This window comes from Macaca fascicularis, chromosome 7, assembly GCF_037993035.2.
Source record: "Macaca fascicularis isolate 582-1 chromosome 7, T2T-MFA8v1.1".
In the NCBI taxonomy this organism is placed as follows: domain Eukaryota; kingdom Metazoa; phylum Chordata; class Mammalia; order Primates; family Cercopithecidae; genus Macaca; species Macaca fascicularis.
In genome coordinates this window covers 10,310,778-10,327,399 of record NC_088381.1, presented here as the reverse complement: position 1 = coordinate 10,327,399, position 16,622 = coordinate 10,310,778, and the positions used below count along the sequence as shown (strand labels likewise).

The 16,622-nt window shown below is 42.2% G+C and overlaps 2 protein-coding genes across 4 annotated transcripts in view; one reads left to right on the top strand and one right to left on the bottom strand.

Annotated features, from left to right (window-relative positions):
• AVEN (apoptosis and caspase activation inhibitor) overlaps positions 1-16,622 on the top strand; it is a 186,480-nt gene that overhangs the window by 1,780 nt on the left and 168,078 nt on the right. The gene's annotated exons all lie outside the window — the stretch shown is intronic.
• CHRM5 (cholinergic receptor muscarinic 5) overlaps positions 1-16,622 on the bottom strand; it is a 97,474-nt gene that overhangs the window by 25,171 nt on the left and 55,681 nt on the right. The window lies entirely within an intron of this gene.

Here is a 16,622-nt window from a genome sequence, read left to right as displayed (position 1 = left end):
TTCCTTGGCTGCAGAGATCGTGCTTTGAGAGCAATTGTAGTCATGGTACGTTTGGTATTAACTATGGTGTCTGGCGCACAGGACTTTGCTAATAAGCGTCTTTAAGTTGAATTGAGTGAGTGAAGGTACTTCTGTTTTGTTAATCTCTGTTGAATTAAATTGGGTGAAATGATGGTATACCTTTTTTTTTTTTTTTTTTTTTTTTTGAGACGGAGTTTCACTCTTGTCGCCCAGGCGGGAGTGCAATGGCATGATCTTGGCTCACTGCAACCTCCGCCTCCTGGGTTCAAGCAATTCTCCTGCTCCAGCCTCCTGAGTAGCTGGGATTACAGGCATGAGCCACCTTGCCCGGCTAATTTTGTATTTTTAGTAGAGATGGGGTTTCACCATGTTGGTCAGGCTGGTCTTGAACTCCTGACCTCAGGTGATCCACCTGCCTCTGCCTCCCAAGGTGCTGGGATTACAGGCATGACCCACTGCGCCTGGCCATGATGGTATATCATTAAAGAGAAAGAATAATCCAAGACTTTAAAAAATGTAAGCTAGTATTGTAACACATTCTGTTAAAATTTTAGGCTTTTTCTTTTGTTGAGTTGGTCTTATCCCTTCATCATCATGTTTTCAGCCAAAGCTGGAGGAAGGGATGTTGGGCAGATTGTTTCTTAATTTTGGTTTGGATTGGTCATCTCTAAGTTCCTTCCATTTCTCAGATTCTGAAGTACCGTTTGTATTTAGTCTTGCTAGGACACCATTTTTGGTGCTTAACGATTACATGAGACAAGATTGATTGACTTTGCTGCAGCCTTCTTGTTCTCATATCCCATGGTGCATTTGTGCCCCAAGGAGAGAGTAACTGAAATGATCAGAAGAAAAAAAAATCATAATAGACTCCCAGCCATATGAAGACCAGTTGCCCACCTTCGGAAACCAATTTGTATACACCTTTGCTTTCTATTTTGGACCACTGCGTATAAATGGAAAACAAAATCAAACTAACCAACTTCTAGATAGCTATATAATACTCCAAGATAACTTAGTTGAGTACTAAGTTGAGTACATCTCTTAGTCTCTTGCTCCTAAGTCATTCCTTCTGTAAATGGTCTGAGCTCTAAGCTCACCGATTATGAGTGAGCATAATTCTCTTCGCAGAATACTCACTAGAAGCATTATTGTACTAGATACAATGATTATGGAAAAAAAAAAAAAAACTGGCTCGGTGTGGTGGCTCACGCTTGTAATCCCAGCACTGTGGGAGGCTGAGGTGGGTAGGTCACTTGAGCCTGGGAGTTCAAGACCAGACTGGGCAACATAACGATATCCCCGTCTCTATAAAAAAGATACAAAAACTGCCGAGCATGGTGGAGTGCGTCTGTAGTCCCTGCTGCAAGGGAGGCTGAAGCCCCAGGATTGTTTGAGTCCTGGAGGTGGAGGCTGCGGTGAGCTGTGATCGTGCCACTGCACTCCAGCCTGGGCAATAGAGTGAGACTCTATCTCAACTAACTTGCTAACTAAATGAATAAATAATGCCCCCCATCACTCCTGCCAGTACTAGAATTGTTTAGTATTTAGCTTTGTGATGGGTTGTTAGCAGAGAGGAAGACAAGGCCTGTTGGCAGTCTTTGGAATTTTTTTTCTTTTTTCCTTCCTGTAGTAATAACAGTAATTCACATTTGTTGAGTACTTAATGTGAGATGAGACAGCTGAGGCACCGTTAAATAAGTCACGGTTAGGAGAGGTGAAATAACTTTTTAATATCACTCAACCAGAAAATTGCTGAGCCTGGATTCCACCCCAGCATTTTCACCCAGAGCCTGTTCTTTCGACGGCTGCTCTAAACTGCTCCTGGAATGACTTTGAGATTTGAAAAAGGGGTGTGTGGAGGACTGTTGAGTGATCTTTCACATGCCTGATTTTTTTTTAAACTGATGTTTTAGTATGGTTATAAGGTTTTAAGGTAATATTGGTACCATCTTCAGTTATTGTGGGTGTTAGCAGACCTGTTCTTTCTTGCTCCGTATTTATATTGCAGCTTTTCATATTCCTTTTAAAATGACTTACATTCAATAAAAGATGAGACAGCTGTTTATAGTTGTACTAAAAAGTAGAATCTGGAGGCATTTTATTCTGATCAAACTTTTGCTTTATAAATAAAGCCTGAGTAGTGATTAATACCAGATGCCTTTGACGTTTTCATTTCACTTGGTAAAAGGGAAATCTGTAATTTTCTATTCAAGTTTTGTGTGAACCTGGAGGGAAGAAATGGTGTCAGGTCAGTTACAGGCAGGTGTCTAAGGCCTTGCTCCTTCATTGTTGCTCAGAGTAGCCACCAGCAACGTGTCAGCCAGCTAGAGACTGAGAGCCTGTTAAAGCTCAAACTGAAATGACAGCCTCTAGACTTTATTTTCCTTTTTTTCCAGAAAGCCTGAAGCAAATTTGGTTAGAAACTGAACTGTGCTTTAGTGTCCCAACAGAAGATTGCTTTAAGATTAGCGCTTGGTAATCCCGGAAATTGACCTTTCCTCTTGCTGCAAACCATTGCTCACACACTGTAATTATTTTGGCATCCCTATCCTTGTTAACATACTCTGTTTTTAAGTTGCTTTTCTCCCTGACCACTATTTCACTTACATATTTTCAAGATCAACACAGACAAGTGAATTTTTTGCTTGTATTCTGCCTATAAAATTTTTGGGAAACCATGTACAATGTACTTTAAAGTTTATATCTAACACATTTTTATCAATGGATCAGAGAATTTCAAAATATAAAATTTCCAAAATATTGTATATTTGACATTTTGAATAAAACTCACACAATTTTTATAAATTGATTTTTTTTTTTTTAAAGAAACTGGGTCTCTCTTTGTTGCTCAGACTGGAGTGCAGTAGTGTGAACAAAGCTCACTGCTGCCTTCAGCTGCTGTACTCAAGGGATCCTCCTACCTCAGCCTCCTGAGTAGGTGGGAGTACAGGCGTGAACCATAACACCCAACTAATATTTTTGTATTTTGTAGAGATGGTCTTGCTGTCTTGTCCAGGCTGGTCTTAAACTCCTGGGCCCAAGGAATCCTCCCGCCTCAGCCACCCAAAGTGCTGGGGTTACAGATGTGAGTCACCACACTTGGCTATGGATGGATTTTAAATACTAGAGTGATTTGATATTTGCCTTTATCCATTTAAAAATCACATTAATAAACTCTTTAGGCTGGGTGTGGTGGCTCACGCCTGTAATCCCAGCACTTTGGGAGGCCGTGGTGTGTGGATCATGAGGTCAAGAGATGGAGAACATCCTGGCCAACATGGTGAAACCCTGTATCTACTAAAAATACAAAAGTTAGCTGGGCATGGTGGCACGTGCCTGTAGTTCCAGCTACTTGGGAGGCTGAGGTGGGAGAATCGCTTGAACCTGGGAGGTGGAGATTGCAGTGAGCCGAGATCACGCCACTGCACTCTACCCTGGAGACAGAGTGAGACTCTGTCTCAAAACAAAAAACAAAACCCAACTCTTTAGTAGTGTGAAGATTTCCATTGTTTCTTATTCTATTTTACTTGTATTCTAATTCCCCATCTCCCCACAGACACTTATTCAACAGAATATATTTTCATACTTGAAAATCTTTTAGTGGTTACCATTTCATGTTTTCCTGTAATAAATGTTGACTTAAAAATGTTATGTAACTCTACAGGCTTGGGTGCTATTTTTTCTTTTAGACTGAATTAGATTACATTGATTAATATATACAGTTATTTTGATTTGCAAATGTTTTTTTGAGACGGAGTCTCGCTCTGTCACCCAGGCTGGAGTGCAGTGGCATGATCTCGGCTCACTGCAATCTCCGCCTCCTGGGTTCAAGCAATTCTCCTGCCTCAGCCTCCTGAGTAGCTGGGACTACAGGTGCACGCTGCCTCGCCTGGCTAATTTTTTGTATTTTAGTAGAGATGGGGTTTCACCGTGTTGCTCAGGCTGGTTTTGAACTCCTGAGCTCAGGCAGTCCGCCTGCCTCTGCCTTGTGAGGTGCTAGGATTACAGGCGTGAGCCACCATGCCCAGCCTTGCAGTTGTTAAACATAAAGGTAAAACTTCATTGTAAACAAGTCTCATTTTCCCTAATGAGTTTGAGTATCCATGGATGAACATTACTTATTACCTGCATGAGATAGGATTCAGTGTCAATTCTTTTCTCAATTTTTATTTTATAGATGTAAGGATTGAGAAACATTGTTCACATCAATAGGTAGATGGGAATGTTGGAGTTTTGCCATATCAGTGTCACTCAGTTCATTAAATATCTCTACTTATATACCAAAAAATTATTTTTAGAGTATTTTAAGAATCTGTCAAGTGATCACTATATTAGGTTCTCCATCACTTTGGTTGAAAGCAAAGAATTGGAACTACCTGATTTGCAGAGTACATTTTACATGTTCTTTAGAATTACACTTCCTCAACATCTATATTTAAAATTGTCCTATTGTTGGGGCTTGGGGAATACAGCCAGGTTGAGAATGGCTGAGAAGGAGTTGTGCTGTCTTCAGGTGTGTTCTAGGGTGGACTGCTTTTGGGAAAGACCGTGGATCTTGAATATCTGGAAGTTGATTCCCTGAAAAACATGCTGCTCATACACTCCTTGGAAAATCTTTCTGAACCCCTAGGTATGTGCACACTCGTTTTGAGGACAGATAAGATCATAGCACCTTTGTTTCTTATAAGGTAAGATGGTTCATTGCATGAATTCATTCAGAGCTTTTTTGTTTTCTGGCTAGCCATCATTTGCAGAATATGGTTTCCAGGTTTCGTCGTTCTTTTCTTTTTCTTTCTTTCTTTCTTTTTTTTTTTTTTTTTTTGAGACAGTCTCCCTCTGTCGTCCAGGCTGGAGTGCAGTGGCGCGATCTCGGCTCACTGCAAGCTCTGCCTCCCAGGCTCACGCCGTTCTCCTGCCTCAGCCTCCCGAGTAGCTGGGACTACAGGTGCCCGCCACCGCATCCGGCTCGTTTTTTTTGTATTTTTAGTAGAGACGGGGTTTTACCATGTTAGCCAGGATGGTCTGGATCTCCTGACTTTGTGATCCGCCCGCCTCAGCCTCCCAAAGTGCTGGGATTACAGGCGTGAGCCACCGCGCCTGGCCACTTTTGTCATTCTTAATAGTGTTACTGCGTTTGTTTTAAACCGCTGCTAGGATGGAAATAGCTCGCTCATGAATCAGTACCACTGGCGTATGTTTTCTGGAAGAGTAGGTACTAAGCCATTGTTGGTTTTCTCATTTTTTTTTCCAGAAAAAGTAGTGATTACTTTTTACAGCACTGGGCAAGTGAGCTCGAGAGAGGTTACGTAGGTCATTTGATCCTAACCACACTATAGCATGACTTAACTAGCCTTTTTCTAGAAATTAAGTGGTTGCAAAGGTGTTTTCTATTCAGATGTCACTATTTCCTGATGCACTTTGAAGTATCAAAGGGAGCAATAAAGACCATAGTGACACATCATAATTTCTATTTTATAGAAGCTACTGACTAACTTATTACGGCACTGGATTAGTTCTCTTTGAATTATTTTTTTTCTTTTGTTAGAAGCCGTGTGTGTGTGTTTGTGTGTGTTGAGGTGCCAGGAATAAATACTTTAATAGTTTTTCTCTTGGATGGAAATAGTTAACAGCTTTGTTAGTCTGAAAATTTTCTATAAAGGTGTCATGGGGCAGTGCATGGATAATGGTTATGGACAATATTTCACTTTTGAGTGGGTTTTGTCAAAGGATGCTGAAAAGCAATACTAACTGATGTGTGTGTTTTACCTTGATGCTGCTAGGATGCTGTTGTTATAATTTGACCAGCCTGATTTTGTAAGCCTTAAATTGCTTAAAAGACAATTCCTGTGAAAACAACACTGCCAAGGATGCTGTTTCCTACCACCCATATCACATCATTGGTGTGTGTGCAAACAGAGCAACAATCAAAAAATATATAGGAGATTGATAGAATGCATTCCCTGTTGTAAAAACTTAATTCTACCTTTGAGTCCTCCTGCCATTAAGGACTGATACAAATCTGTCTCATCCATATATCTTTAGTACCAAGTCAAACTTACATTGAGGTATAGCAAACATTTTAATATTAATCTAAGCAGGCCGGGTGCGGTGGCTCATGCCCATAATCCCAGTACTTTGGGAGACCGAGGCAGGCGGATCACCTGAGGTCAGGAGTTCGAGACCAGCCTCACCAATATGATGAAACCCTGTCACTATTAGAAATACAAAAATTAGCCAGGCCTGGTGGCATGTGCCTGTAATCCCAGCTACTCGGGAGGCTGAGACAGGAGAATCACTTGAACCCGGAAGGTGGAGGTTGCAGTGAGCCAAGATCGCACCATTGCACTCCAGCCTGGGCAACAAGAGCAAAACTCTGTCTCAAAAAGACAAATTAACCTAAGCAAAGCATAATTGGGATAATAGGCTGTTACAAAAAATCTCATATGTATTCTTTTGGATTATCATTATCAGTGTTGTGATTCTTCTATTTCTGTATTTAACTGTGTCAAGTTACTGACATCGAGAGTTTGTTAATAGATTTATATTCTGTGAAACAAATACAGTCATCTATTTTGGATTTCTATAATTTCTGGCTTGAAAGGACCATTCACAGTTACATTTGGGGAAAATTAAAAAATATTTAGGCCAGGTATAGTGGCTCATACCTGTAATCCCAGCACTTTGGGAGGGTGAGGTGGGAGGATTGCTTAAGGCCAGGATTTCAAGACCAGCCTGGGCAACAAAGCAAGATCCCTGTCAACAACAACAACAAAAAATTTAGCCAAGCAACAACAACAAAAAATTTAGCTGCCTGTATTCCCACCTACTCAGGAGGCCGAGGCAGGAAGATTTTTAACCCAGGAATTGGAGGTTGCAGTGAGCTATGATCACACCACTGCTCTCTAGCCTGGGTGACAGCTGAGACTGTGTCTCAACAAAACCCCCCAAACCAGGCCGGGCGTAGTGGCTCATGCCTGTAATCCCAGCATTTTGGGAGGCTGAGGCAGGCGGATCACGAGGTCAGCCTAACACGGTGAAACCTCATCTCTACTAAAAATACAAAAAAATTAGCCGGGAGAGGTGGCGGGCACCTGTAGTCCCAGCTCGGGAGGCTGAGGCAGGAGAATGATGTGAACCCGGGAGGCGGAGCTTGCAGTGAGGCGAGATCACGCCACCGCACTCCAGCCTGGGTGACAGAGCGAGACTCCGTCTCAAACAAAACAAAACGAAAGAAGAAAACCCCCAAAAACCTAGTATTCTCAAAGAGTTTCATGAAATGTGAATTTTATTTACATAGTGGATTTGGAATTCATAGTTCTTTTTTTGAGATGAAGTCTCACTCTGTCTCACTCTGTCACCCAGGCTGGAGTGCAGTGGCGTGATCTTAGCTCCCTGCAACCTCTGCCTTCTGGGTTCAAGAGATTCTCCTGCCTCAGCCTCCCAAGTAGCTGGGATTACAGACATGTGCCACCATGCCTGGCTAATTTTTGTATTTTTAGTAGAGATGGGGTTGTACCATGTTGGCCAGGCTGGTCTCGAACTCCTGACCTCAAGTGATCTGCCTGCCTTGGCCTCCCAAAGTGCTGAGATTACAGGTGTGAGCCACCATGCCCAGTTTGGAATTTATAGTTCTATTGTGAATCTAGAGTTCACATTCTTGTGAGCTGGCTTCATGATATTGAGGACTAGAATGTTTCAACATCATTTTTTCCTTTTATTACAAGGTTGATAATAAAATAGAGTGTCTCTGTTCAATATTTGGGCTAATTAAATATTAGTCTTATATTATTGAAGAAGTCTTAATCCCTGTTACAGATACATTACACTTCAAGTCCTTCCAAGGAAGTTATGATTTTTCTGGGAGCAAACCTTGTTGAAAAAATGAGTATTGTTCTAAAGACAAAGCTTGGCTTCCTATTTTCCCTTAGTGTTCTTCACTCCATTCCCAAGTATTATGTTTTGTTTTGCTGCTGCTTTTCTATTTAAACTCAGTAATACTATGAATATGTAAACAACTCCTAAAGTTTAAAAATCATTTCCTTTTCAATTTTTTTTTTTTTGTAGAAACAGGGTCTGCCTATGTTGCCCAGGCTGGTCTTGAACTCCTGGACTCAAGTGATCCCCCTGCCTCAGCCTGCCAAAGTGCTGGGATTACAGACGTGAACCACCATGCCCAGTTCCTAAAACAGTTTTTTTTTAAAAAATTTAATTTTTCCCTTAACATTTGATGTAGATTCTTTTCTCATAAAACTGGGAAGATGTCATAAGACTTTTAAGTAAAAAAAAAAAAAATGACAGTATGTGAAAATTATAAGGTATATGTATGCATTTAAAACTCTCAAAAGGGTAGAAGAATAATATCAAACTGTTAATCTGTGTTTGGAGTAGGGAAAATATAGGGATTATATAGAACTTTGTCTTTCCATCATTCATATTTTTTACTGTCGTGTATTATCGGAAGCATAGACATATGCTCCAATTTGAAAAGATGATTCTACAAACATATTGTTATTATAAAAGTAGGGAAGACAGTAGGCAAGCCAATGCACATAAAAACCGTCGGGATTATCTCTGCGTGGTGAGATTATGTGGTGTCACGTGTGGTAAGTGTAAACGCGGGCTTTGTGGGGCAAGATGATCACTTGAGTTTGGACAGGTTCACTGCCTGTCTTTTTCTCCTTCCTCCGCTTTCCACACGCACGTACGCGCACGCACACACACACACAAAACCAAACCAAACCAAAAAAACACACACACACAATTTTTTTTTCCTTCTGAACCTTTGAGTGGTGGATATGATACCCCTTTACCCCTAAATACTTCAATGTGTATTTCCTAAAAGCAAAGAAATCTTTTATAACCATTGCACAATTGTCAAAATCAGGACATTAACCTTGCTACAATTCTATTTAACCTTACAGAGGTTTCACCAGATGACCCAATAACGTCCTTTATTAGGCTTCGAATCTTGAGCAATGACGTATAGATGAAAGGACACTTAAGAGAGCCTTCACTGTGGCAGTTACCGTGGCATCCTAACCACTCTAATCTACTTCTCTGATTGTTCCTGTGGCTGGCTTCTCAGCTGCCTGCTTCCTGCTTGTTTTTTATTCAGCCTATTTCTCTAAACTTCTTGTTGATTTTATAAGCTACTAGAAATTCTTTTAGTAAATTCCTTTTCTACCTAAATTAGCCAGAGTTGGTTTCTATAGTTTGCAACCAAAACTGTAGTAAATTACATTTCCCTCCCACACTTCATATTTCAGAATCTTATTCATTTTCACATGCTCACCTCAAATGCCATCCTTTTTTTTTTTTTTTTTTTTTTGAGACGGAGTCTCACTCCATCTCCCAGGCTGGAGTGCAGTGGTGCGATCTCTGCTCATTGCCTCCTCTGCCTCCCGGGCTCAAATGATTCTCCTACCTCAGCCTCCCAAGTAGCTGGATTACAGGCTCCTACCACCACGCCCAGGTAATTTTTGTATTTTTAGTAGAGACGGGGTTTCACCACGTTGACTGGCCTCAAAATCCTGACCTCAGGTAATCCACCTGCCTCGGCCTCCCAAAGTGCTAGGATTACAGGTATGAGCCACAGTGCCCAGCCTCACCACCTTTTTTTTTTTTTGAGCCGGAGTCTCGCTCTGTCGCCCAGGCTGGAGTGCAATGGCACGATCTCGGCTCATTGCAACCTCTGCCTCCTGGGTTCAAGCGATTCTCCTGCCTCAGCCTCCCAAGTCGCTGGGATTACAGGCACCCGGCACCACGCCTGGCTAATTTTTGTATTTTCTTTTTTTTTTAAGTAGAGACAGGGTTTCACCATGTTGGTCAGGCTGGTCTCGAACTCCTGACCTCATGATCTGCCTGCCTCGGCCTCCCAGAGTGCTGGGATTACAGGTGTGAGCCACTGCACCTTGGCCTTCCTTTTTATTTATAGTAATTTGTAGTTTTAATTTGATAGTTTTCTTTTAATGAATATTCTGTGGGCAAAGTGCTTCTTTTTTTTTTTTTTTTTTTTTTTTTTTGAGACAGGGTCTCACTCTGTTGCCCAGGCTGGAGGGCAGTGGTGCAATCTTGGCTCTCTGTAACCTCTGCCTTCTGGGTTCAAGCGATTCTCGTGCTTCAGCCACCTGAGTAGCTGGGATTACAGGCACATGCCACCACATCTGGCTAATTTTTGTATTTTTTGTGGAGACAAGGTTTTGCCATGTTGCCCAGGTTGGTCTTGAATCCCTGAGCTCAAGTGATCTGCCCGCTTCAGCCTCATGAGTAGCTGGGACCACAGGTGTGTGCTACCATGCCCTGATTTTTTTTTTTTTTTTTTTTTTGGTAGAGACAGAGTCTCCCTATGTTGCCCAGGCTGGTCTCAGACTCCTGGGCCCAATCCTGCTGCTTCAGCCTCCCAAAGTGTTGGGATTACAGGTGTGAGCCACTGTGCCTGGTCCTTTTTTAGTTTTCTGACACAAATAATATTGATTGCTGTCTCTCTAACCACAAGAAAATAGGTTTTTGGGTTTTCTCTTACAGTGGTTAATGTGAAGATTTCAAATGAACTTTGTGGCTAAGATCACCTGACCATCCCTGGAGTGACTTGATTAGCCTGCTCTCTGCTGTAGTTTACTTATAATTCTTGTAGTTCCTGATCTTTTGATCCTCTTGTTTACTTCACACTTATTGATAACTTTTTTCCTTTCCTTTAATTTGCATGTGGTAAAAATATCACTTTGATGTTGGGGTAAAAGGGCTTTCCTCCTCAAAGCAGGAGAGTTCTATAGGCAGTGTATTAGTTTTTATTGCTGCTGTGATAAATTACCACAAATGTAGTGGCTTGAAACATACAAGTTTATTACAGTTCTGGAGTTTAAGAGTCCAAAACGGGTCTCACCGGGCTAAAATCAAGGCGTCTGCCGGGCTGAGTTCCTTTCTGGAGGACCCTGTGAGCATCTGCCTCCTTTCCTTTTCAGCTTCTAGAGGCTGCCCAATTCCTTGGCTCTTGGCCCCTTCCTCCGCCTTCAAAGCCAGAAACATAGCATGCCTCGGACCTTACTTCTTTGGTCACATCTCTTTCCCTTTCTCTCCTCTTCTGCCTCCCTCTTTCGCTTTTAAGGACTCTTGTGATTCCCTGGGCCCACCTGTATAACCCGGCATATTCTCCCTATTTTAATGTCAGCTGATTAGCAACCTTGATTCCTAGCTGCAATTTTAATTCCAATTTGCTCTGCAGTCTCACATATTCATATTCAGGGGATGAGGACATGGACATCTTTGAGGCACCTGGAATTCTGCCTATCACAGGTAGAAGTTGATATCTTGAATAAAGCAGTAAAAAAGATACAAGTGAACTTTGGTTTGAAAATTTTTGGAGTTCTTATCTTTTAGCCTGTGTTTTTCTGGAGGAGTCATGCCCTGTGTTTCTCAACCTTTTAAACCCATGTCTTCTTTTGAAAAACAAGAATCGCATTCTATGGTCAGTAATAAACATATTCATTTTCCCCCCTAAAATATTCACATAAACAGCCCCCCTAACCCTCCACCCAAGTGTCTGAACTAAATAAGGTTTATCACACCTGTATTTAGCCTACAACTGGACCATCATTTTTGACTTACGGATTCTTTTAAGCTCTGGGATATAGCATTCACACTTGTATTCAGACTTAAAATCTGTGTAATACTTGCTTTATTTTTATCACCAAACCCACTTCCCCCATAATAGTGATTATTGATATTGTTATTGTGAACTTATTTAAAGAGGCAACAAATATTTTCTGGATGTGTCCATATACTTAAGAGTTAGGTAGAGTGCAGCTCGTGCTCGTTCAGCAAAAGTAAAAGGCCCAGCATCTCAATTGTGTACTTGACTAGAAGCTAATTTTTGTCTCATTGTTGTAACAGCTGAAGCAACTCATAGCAATAGGATAAGATGATTGACTTTATAAGGTCTGTGGTTTCAGAGCATGTATGCCGCAGGGCACACACACTCACTCTCTGCATATATATAAAATATATATATTTATTAAGCTTTACAGACTTTTAAGAACATTTTTAGATTGACAAAAAAATTGAGAGACTAGTCTAGAAAGTTCCCAATTACTCTTTACCCAGTTTTCCTTGTTATTAGCATCTCACATTAGTATGCCACATGTGTTACAATTAATGAACCAATATTGATATATGATTATTAAATAAAGTCCATACTTTATTCAGGTTTCCTTAGACTTTACCTAACGTCCATCGTTTCTCTCTTTCAGGATCAAAGTATACTACATTACATGTAGTTGTCACGTCTCTCAGACTTTCCTTGTTTTTGGTGACCTTGATGTTTTGAGGAGTACTGGTCAGGTATATTGTAGGATGTGCCCCCATCCACACACTGTCAACATGCGTTATTGCTGTCGATGTAAACCTTGATCACCTGCATGAAGTAGTTATTTGTCAGGTTTCTGCACTGTAAAGTTACTTGTTGCCTGCACCCTGCCCCACTTTCTACGTGGCACCCTTTGGAAGGAAGTCACTGGGTAGCACCTTCCTTGAGGGTGGAGTGTCTATATATAAATTATTTGGAATTCCATATGGGAGATTTGTCTACCTCATTTATGTATTTACTCGATCATTTTTACTAGTATGGACTCATGGATATTTATTTCATAGTGTGTGCTCCAACCCAATACTACTTTTTGTTGTTGCTGTAGTTCATTCCAGTTTTGGCCATTGGGAGCGCCTTCAGTTGGCTCCTGTGCTCCTTTGACATACCTTCATTAAAGTGTGTGTGTGTGTGTGTGTGTGTGTGTGTGTGTGTGTGTGTTTGGAGAGGTATGAGGACATGCATAGAAATAAGATTAGCTGGGCATGGTGGTGCATGCCTGTAATCCCAGCTACCTGGGAGGCTGAGGCAGGAGGATTGCTTGAGCACAGGAGTGTGAGGCTGCAGTGAGAGATGACTGTGCCACTGTACTCCAGCCTGGGTGACGGAGCAAGATCCTGTCTCTAAGATAAATAAATGCATGCATACATTTGTGATTTCACTTTGTATTGATTTCTCTTTGATCTGTTAGAACTGAGGATGAAGTAGATTTCAACATTAGGCTTTGCTCTGAATTTGAAAGTCATTTTTTTTTGGTTGAGATCCAGGATGAGGAAGATAGTCAGATTAAACCTTGCCTGTTTTGTGTCTCTGTAGATCTGCCTTCCCATCACATTTAGAATAAAACCCAAATTCCTTACCAGGCCGTATAAGGCCCTTCATGATCTGACTCCTGCTTGTCTCTTAGACCTCATGACTTCTCTCTTTCCTCCTCCTTCAGACCGGTGTATCCGTAATACCGGCTTTGTTTCTGACCCTTCAGTGTGGCGGGATTGTTCCCTCCTGAGGGTCTGAGAACCTGCTGCCTGGAATGTTCTGCGTTTCTACCCCTAGATCTTGGCGTGGCTTGCTTCCTTATTCCTTCTAGTTCTCTGCTGAAATATTAGTTGGCAGAGGTTTCTTTTCTGTTTTCTTTTCCTTTCTTTTTTTTTTTTTTGAGAGGGGGTCTTGCTCTATCACCCAGCCTGGAGTGATCTCAGCTCACCGTAACCTCTGCCTCCCAGGCTGAAGCGATCCTCCCACCTCAGCCTCCCGAGCGGCTGGGACCACAGGTGCGCACCAGCCCTCCTGGCTAATTGTTTTGTGTTTTTGTAGAGACGGGGTTTGGCCATGTTGCCCAGGCTGCTGAGCTCAGGAGATCTGCCCGCCTCGGCCTCTCAAAATGCTGGGATTATAGGTGTAAGCCACCGCACCCGGCCTTCAGAAGTTTCTTCGCAGAGGTTGCCCCCATCGCTCTTCATCTCACACCTACTTTATTTTGATACCATTTATCACTACCTGAAGTTATTGTGTCTTATGTATATATACTAGCATTATAAAGTATTCATTTTTTGTTGTTTGACTCCTCTGGTGGAATGCAAACTTCATGGCTGCTTGGACTCGGTCTCGTTCACTGCTATATTCCATGCACATTGACTAATGCCTGGCATAGTATCAGCTCTCCGTAGATATTTGCTATGTAATGGAATAATGGATTTTGTGTTTAAGCAAGGGATTACTTCCAATATTCTGGAAACATTCACATTGATTTTCTGGTAGCAGGTTTTATACTTTTCCTGTTACAATTAAAACCAGTGAAGGGAAAAGGGGTTTAGCTTCATCTGAAATCAAATCCACTCTCTGGGCTCGTCTCTGGTGAGAGTCCTCTATTTTGCCATCAATAAAAAAAAAGCCAGAATGAGTTTAAATTTCCCTGGCCAAAAAAGTGGCATCTGTCAGAATTTCTAACATGTGTTTTCTTTCTCTGATGCTCTTCACAGCCTGAAGGTGTATAGATTAGGTCTTTTTAGTTGCTAGCAGCACACAGCGAGCAGCTGTTTACACTTAATATTTAACTGCCCACCTGGCCTTTGAAGCCTGGCGTGATTGAAGGGACGGCAAGCGACAGAGCCTTACAGAGTAGGGCCAAGAACAGGACAGTGTTCCAGAGGTCAGAGAGCTTTTTTGTTTTCTTCCATCTTTTGTTAGAGTCTGAAATCAATGGTGACACCTAAGAGGAGGTTAAGAAATTGTGCACCAAGGCTGGGCGCGGTGGCTCAAGCCTGTAATCCCAGCACTTTGGGAGGCCGAGACGGGTGGATCACGAGGTCAGGAGATCGAGACCATCCTGGCTAACACGGTGAAACCCCATCTCTACTAAAAAATACAAAAAAAACTAGCCGGGCGAAGTGGCGGGTGCCTGTAGTCCCAGCTACTCGGGAGGCTGAGGCAGGAGAATGGCGTGAACCCGAGAGGAGGAGCTTGCAGTGAGCTGAGATCCGGCCACTGCACTCCAGCCTGGGTGACAGAGCAAGACTCCGTCTCAAAAAAAAAAAAAAAAAAAAAAAAAGAAATTGTGCACCAAATCTCAGGTTTCACAAGAATGAATGACCAGGCTCTCTCTACCCTGACAGCATCATCGAGAGGAAGGTGAGAGGTGGGCTGGGCCTGAGCTCTGGTGTGTATCGGCTATCATTATGTGCTGTGGCCAAGAGAGATGCTGCTGCAACAACTATTACTAAGATTACTAGGGAGCACTTGGCCAAGATGAGGTTAGTCCACTACAGCCTATTTCTCTTGCTGATGGCAGCCAAACTCAGTGGGCAGATTACCTGAGGACTCAGAAAAGTAAAGAAAAGCTGGCAGATTGTGAAGTGGAAGCCTGGAGAAGCAACCTGAGTGGGGGATGAGAGGGGTAAGTTTCTCATTGTTCTTTTCCTTTTTTTTTTTTTGAGACTGGGTCTCGCTCTGTTGCCAGGCTGGAGTGCAGTGGCGTGATATCGGTTCACTGCAACCTCCTCCTGGATTCAAGCAATTCTGCCTCATCCTCCTGAGAAGCTGGGATTACAGGCGCACGCCACCACGCCAGTCTAATTTTTGTATATTTAGTAGAGACAGGGTTTCACCATGTTGGCCAGGCTGGTCTTGAACTCCTGACCTCATGATCCACCCGCCTCGGCCTCCCGAAGTGCTGGCATGAGCCACCTGCCCGGCCTCATTGCTCTTTTCTATCTGGCTTTGAGCCAAAGGCAAGCTTTCAGAAGAGCTGCAGTGGTGGTACAGAGGTAGCAAAAATCCAAGAGAAATCTCATCCTTCTGGCCAGAAGATCAGGAAAATGTAAGCTGGAGAGTGTGGGGGGGATGCCTTCCTTTTTGAATCACAGTGGGCAGAATCCTTGGAGTCTTTAAATTTCTGTGCAGCAGAGAAGTAATCTCATACTTATGCAAAAGGTGTAAGGCACCCATAATGTTAGCACTGCTAACTCCAAGGGAAATTTACCAGCATGCAGATGTTCAGGCTTTGCATGTCTGGCTGTGGCCCAGCCTCAGAGTTTGTGTACCCTTCCTGCTGCATAATCCTGATCCTGGGATTTGCATTTTGTTCTGATGGATGGGGAGCTTTGAGAAAATCCACCTTTCTCTAATACAAGGTAAAACCTTGCTCCCTTCTGCAGGCGCCTTTGCTGCCCTTTCTTTTAATTAAATATTTTTTCCTCCCTAATGTTGGGAGAGCTTCCTAAAGGTCACAACTGAAAAGAGCTGCAGAAGGGAGATGCAGATTATAGTAGTAGTCTGTCTTGTCATGGGGGAAATTGTGAATCGTTCTGCTTCTGAAAAATGTTTTTTCTTGTTTCTCCATTCTAGTTAAAATTGTTGGGATTGGAAGGAAGGAATTTTTGCTAACATGTGGCCATGATGCCATTTATTTGATAGCTGAGGAGCAACAGAAAGCAGTTCAGCTAGAGGGCATGCCAGCCAAACAGCTTTCAAATGTCATGCATTGTGTGGAGTAGGTTTTAAGTATAATGCATGCACTTGTCTTTATTGCAAACAATGCTGTCTTATTCCATCTACAAAATATTTGCACTTGAATTCTTTAAGTACAAATTTTGCAGTAGTTGTCATTTACTTTCTATGGACTTTAGGAATGCTGCTTACACAAGTGCTGTGAGTGCTCACTGCTTTTTCATGTTAATGTTGTCATGTGGAAGTGCTCTTATTTTATTTTATATTTATTTTTGAGATGGAGTCTTGCTCTGTCCAC